Here is a 6,000-nt window from a genome sequence, read left to right as displayed (position 1 = left end):
TAAAGGTAACCCAATTTAACAAATATCTCAAAATGTGCCTTAAAGCCACACTCATATGACAACACAACCATAACAATGAAGTAATATGCCTAGGTCTTTATTTGATTATCTAGTTATGATAAGGTATTAAAGACAGTTGTACTATTAATCTCATTACAGTATGAGCTACGAGTCACATTCTTCTAAATCAAGGGGTATATTTAATTAGTTGAAATTACTGGAAACGTATAGACTGTGGCTTTGAAAGGCAAATGGAATATCTTATGTATAGTAATGTAATGATTTCATTCACGGAATAATCTACAATCGTGTAGTTATGTGCGAAGATCTTTGATGGATGTTAGAAAAAAAGTTGAATATTACGTTTGGAAGAGAAAGAAGCTACAGTAGTCCCCTCTATTCGCACTATCAAGCTGTTCTGGGAACAGCAGGTTGCAATTGAATCGTTTGTGGACATTTGCTGCTATCTTGTGGTAAGACATGAGCAGCACTATATGTGAGCTGATAAAGATACAGTATCTACCGGCATGTGGGCTTTATCAACAGTATTTTATTAAAATGTTGACCCAACTCTGGTTGATACTCTAGCTGACAAGCACCTGCAGAAGCTAAAATCAGGTAAAACCATCCATACTTACATGAAACCTCCATATTTACCATGCGCTGTTGCCGTTTTATTTTTCACTCTTCTTTCACTGACCGATCCTACACTTGAAACTGAGGTAGGCTGGGAGAGTGATGTCATGTGACTTGACGATCCTAGCGCGCGAAATAGAATTATTATATTTCTGTTTTTTAGCATCCTGAGTGAGACGTTATCGTGAGGAAAACAAACAAACATTGGCAAGCTACCTAGCTATCTGCTTGCAAATATTTTGGGGGAGTAAATTACTTGCTCTCAAATGGTATTTACAATGTCCATTTGTTAGATGGTGTTAAAAAGAAAAGCCCGTTCTCTGCTTGCTAGCTTAGCTAGCTAACGTTAGCGCTCAGCGGTTACAAAACGGTAACGTACTTTACAAACTGAGGGGAAATTTTGTTTGCTAGCTACCTCGGCTTGCCAGCTCGGGAATTACTTGTATACACAGGAGCATCCATGTTAATGGGATGCCAAGCAAGAGGAAGAAACACAAAAAGGTAAGACAGGAAAAAAAAGTGTTTTTCTACTGTTTATAGATTTTCTGAAAGCAGACGTGTTCAGTCAATGACGTCAGTTCGCGCACTTTCAAGTCCTTCCACAAGAGGGAGACCGAGAGCTGTTGTAATGTTGTTTGGGCTACATTTATGCCCTGGCACAATTATTTATATATACACTAGATGACTGTTGGGACGCTGTGTTGACGACACCGTGCCTCCATCTTGGCACTCCCCACCATTGTAAAAAATATGTTGGAAGCTATAAAAATGCATTTATACTGAACAAAAATATAAACACAACATGCAACAATTTCAACGATTTTACTGAGTTACAGTTCATATAAAGAATTCAGTCAATTGAAATATATTCATTAGCCACTAATCTATGGATTTCACATGACTGGGCAGTGGCGCAGTCATGGGTGGACCTGGGAGGGCATAGGCCCGTCCACTTGGGAGCCAGGCCCACCTACTGGGGAGCCAGGCCCAACCAATCAGAACGAGTTTTTCCACACAAAAGGGCTTTATTACAGGCAGAAATACTCCTCAGTTCATCAGCTGTCCAGGTGACTGGTCTCAGACGATCCCGCAGGTGAAGAAGCCAGATGTGGGGGTCCTGGGCTGGCGTGGTTACACAAGGTTTGTGGTTGTGAGACCGGTTGGACGTACTGCCTAATTCTCTAAAACGACGTTGGAAGTGAGTTATGGTAGAGAAATTAACATTAAATTCTCTTGCAACAGCTCTGGTGGACATTCTTGCAGTCAGCATGCCAATGGCATGCTCCCTAAAAACTTGAGACATCTGTGGCATTGTGTTGTGTGACAAAACTGCACATTTTAGAGTTGCCTTTTATTGTCCCCAGCACAAGGGGCACCTGTGTAATGATCATGCTGTTTAATCAGCTTCTTCATGTCACACCTGTTAGGTGGATGGATTATCTTGACAAAGGAGAAATGCTCACTAACAGAGATGTTAACAAATTTGTGTACAATATTGTAGAGAAATAAGCTTTTTGTGCGTATGGTAAATTTCTGGAATCTTTTATTTCAGCTCATGAAACATGGGACCAACACTTTACATGTTGCGTTTATTTTTTTGTTCAGTATATTAATATCTAAATTTGTTTTTGCCACATTTATTACATTACAGATACCTTAATGCATGCTTTTAAATTATATTATGTGAGCTAAACATAAACATTTAAAATGACAAAATATATAACTTTTTCCTTAACTTAGAATTCCTAAAAGTAGAATTTTTAGAGATTACTAATGTCACTGTCCCCTCTACAACAAATACTTAAATACATGCAATTATGTCCTTTAAACATTTAATTGAAATACTGTAAAATTCCATTCATTCCTATGGAGGACTACTCCTACTGGGGAGTGCAAATATGTCCAACCGGTGGCTTCAAAGCCTCTCAATGGCCAATACATAGCATCAGAAATCCAGAGTTTATATACATATTACTCCTTTTCTATTAGTTTTATGCTGATTACATCTTTGATTAACTCAGGTATTGTTGATTCTTTATCATAGGCAGAATGCAGTGTTAGGTCTGACTTAAACTAACTTTACCTGTCAATCAAAAGTCAAGTGTGAAAGTGTGTGCTTGTGGGTACATGCAGCAGGAGATAACACCAACATATCTGGAATTCTTTGCTATCATGGTTGCCATCATATCTTTATTTCTAAGAACCTCCATAAAGTAACTGTTTTGTAAAGTGTGTGTGTGTGTGTGTGTGTGTGTGTGTGTGTGTGTGTGTGTGGTGTGTGTGTGTGTGTGTGTGTGTGTGTGTGTGTGTGTGTGTGTGTGTGTGTGTGTGTGTGTGTGAGAGAGAGAGAGAGAGAGTGCCTGTTGATTATTGTTTATTTAATTGTCTCAAAACACTGATAGGTTTCATGCCAGTCCAAATTCCAAATGTTCTTGTACAGTAAATAATAAAATACACAACTACTATGCATGTACAGTCATGTGAAAAAGTAAGTACACCCCCTAGAAAGTGATTTTTTTGTAAATATTTGGACAAATTAATGTCATCTTCACTTCAACACTATTGACACATAAAGGTAACCTAATTTAACAAATTAAACTGAAAGATGATACTTTTCAATAATTTATTCATCAAAAATCAACAAATACAATTCCATGGTGCGGAAAAAATAAATACACCCCTAGCTTCAATAGATGGTGTTGCCCCCTTTGGCAGAAAAACGTAATGTAGCCATTTCTTGTAACTGTCTATCAGTCTCTTATATTGAGATTTTCCCCCACTCTTCTTTACATTACTGTTTTGACTGTGTCAAGTTCGAGGGATTTCTTGCATGCACGGCCCGCTTCAAGTCCCCCCACAACATTTTGACAGGATTGAGATTTTGGCTTTGACTCAGCCATTCTATAACCCTCCATTGCTTATTGTTTGAGCCATTCTGTTGTAGCTTAGCTTGTGTGTTTTGGATCATTGTCCCGTTGCAAGATCCATGTTCGGTTCAGCTTTAGCTTTTTGACAGATGGCCTCACATTCTCCTCAACAATTCTCTGATACAATATGGAATTCATGGCTGACTAAATGATGGTAAGTTGGCCAAGCCCTCAGACAGCAAAACAGCCCCAAACCATAATGCCACCGTCTCCATGCTTTATGGTTGGTATGAGGTACTTCTGTTCAAAGGCAGTGTTTTGTTTTCGCCAAAGATGGCGTCTGGCATTGCGGCCAAACAACTCCACCTTTGACTCATCTGTCCAGAGCACATTGTTCCAGTAGTTTTGGTCTTGTCTTGATATTATTTTTCTTCCTTCCTGACCTCCCATGTAGGCCAACTTTGTGCAGTCTCTTTCTGACAGTTGACTCATTTACTTTGATATTGATTGTGGCATGAGAGGCCAGTAGATCCCTTGATGTTACCTTGGGGTTCTTAGAGACTTCTATGAGCATCTTTCGGTCAGCTCTTGGGCTGAATTTGGTAGAATGACCTGTCCTAGGTAGATTGCCAGTGGTCTGGAATTTTATTAATTTGTAGATGATCCGTCGGACAGTGAAACAATGTACTTTGAATTGCTTGGAAATGGATTTGTAACCCCTCACGGGCATCCATAATCTTTCTTCTGAGGGCCTCTGAGGTTTTTTTATCTTTGCATGATGTGTCCCACACACCAATATGGTTAAGACCAAACCAGACCAAGTTTATAATCTTTAAGGTACTCTCCTATTTTGGTGCACCTGATTCTGGTTTTAGCCATTTTAGGTGATGTTAAAAGGTAGGGGTGTACTCATTTTTTCCTGCATAAGGAAATTGATTTTTTTTTTCTTTAATTGCATAACATTTTCAAAGTAACATTTTTTTTTGTGTGATATGTTAAATTGGGTTACCTTTATCAATGAATGTGGTTGGAATCTTGCTAAAATATCCACGTGTCCAAATATGTAAAATAAAAAAAAATATATATATATATATATATATATATATATATATATATATATACTTTCCAAAGGGTGTACTTACTTTTTCCACATGACTATATTGGAAACGATGTATGTATTGGACTGATCATTATGCTAACGTTAGTTATCTTATTTTATTAACTAGCTTCAACTACTTACATTGGTTTTACTCGTTGCATACTCACGGGTGACCTCGACCTCTCCAAAACATTTACTGTAGCTGTGTGGATGTTATCAGTGTACAGTAGAAATCCTAGCAAAGGGTAGCAATGCAGAAAGCGGCGGAAGTAACTGTTACTGGCTATGGTTGCTGCTGCTAGTTGGTTTGGCGCCGGTGGAGGGAGTTATTCCTGCAGCAGTTCTTCCGGTCGGCATTTTGTTCTGCGAGAGAAGGGGGATAGTCTGAGTGGATCCCTTTTATCACCGCGTCAATAGCGTTCCTGTTTTTCACATTGGATTGTTTTCCGAAACCAGTCGGAATTTGCACTCACTTTCTGCTGGGGTTGGGGAGAAACCGGTGCAAGTACCGGTTATGGGAACGTTTGCCCCCTTTAAGCATAGATGTTTGCAGTGAGAAGGAAGACGAACGAACCCTCCCGACCCGGATTATTGTTGTTATATTATTACTGGTACTCGGAGGAGCTGTTAGAGCGATAGAACGGAGAGGGAGCTAGAGACACGGTTCGAACCACTTTGCAACCATTTCTTTTTATCAACACATCCAGAGGTAAATATGATTGTACAAGATAGATTTAGGAGCACCATCACAAAACAATTCCGATCGGCTACACGGGTGTTGTTAATATTCAGTGAACCTGGTTAGATGCTATGGAATGCACCGATAGGTCATTTCTCCCTTTATTTTGCTTATTGCCTTGTATCCGCTCATAGGCGTCGGGTCGGGGTTACGCTTCCTCAGGCAAGTCCGAGGTTCAGTTAGCAAGCTAATAGGCCGACGTAGGCCATTGAGACGGTGAAAATAAAATCCTTATCTGCACGAACAATCATGATAACAAACCAAAAGGGATGGCCTTACCGTGGCTAAGGAACGACTGTGTGGGCGAGTTAAAGCAAGCATGGTTTCGGTTGCAGTCTCGGTAGTTAGCTAACGTTAGCTAGCCACAGCTAACTTTTGTTAGCTATCTAGCGAGGTTTGGAATATTATAGCTAGCTAGGTGCGTAACCTAACGAGCTAGTTGTTAGCTATTTAGACAAAACGAACAAATGCAACTACACGATTTTCTCATTAGTTTAATGTTTGCTGACGTTTATGGTGGAGCCAGATGTGCTGAGAAATAGGCTTTAGCTAGTTATCTAATGACTAATGCTACACACTAGCTAGTGCTAGGAGATTTTTACAACGATGGCAACTAAACTGGTTAAAACGTTTGCCTAACAAGCTGGGCAAGCTTCCTT

General features: G+C 39.5%; 1 protein-coding gene across 4 annotated transcripts in view; it reads left to right on the top strand.

Annotated features, from left to right (window-relative positions):
- The first annotated feature begins 513 nt into the window (after positions 1-513).
- The window catches only part of LOC106568173 (nipped-B-like protein B), a 74,873-nt gene continuing 69,386 nt past the window's right edge, over positions 514-6,000 (top strand). For 2 of the 4 annotated variants that reach the window (XM_014138271.3, XM_014138268.3), the window contains exon 1: positions 4,957-5,311. The gene's annotated coding sequence lies outside the window, so the exon portion shown is untranslated. Of the gene's footprint in view, positions 619-786; positions 1,138-4,956; positions 5,312-6,000 lie in introns of those variants that run through there. The other 2 variants (XM_014138270.3, XM_014138269.3) reach the window with 2 other exon arrangements.

The sequence above is a fragment of the Salmo salar genome, chromosome 13 (assembly GCF_965601325.2).
Source record: "Salmo salar chromosome 13, fSalSal1, whole genome shotgun sequence".
In the NCBI taxonomy this organism is placed as follows: Eukaryota; Metazoa; Chordata; class Actinopteri; order Salmoniformes; family Salmonidae; genus Salmo; species Salmo salar.
The sequence above is the reverse complement of the archived record's forward strand: the minus strand, read 5'-3'. Positions and strand labels throughout refer to the sequence as shown.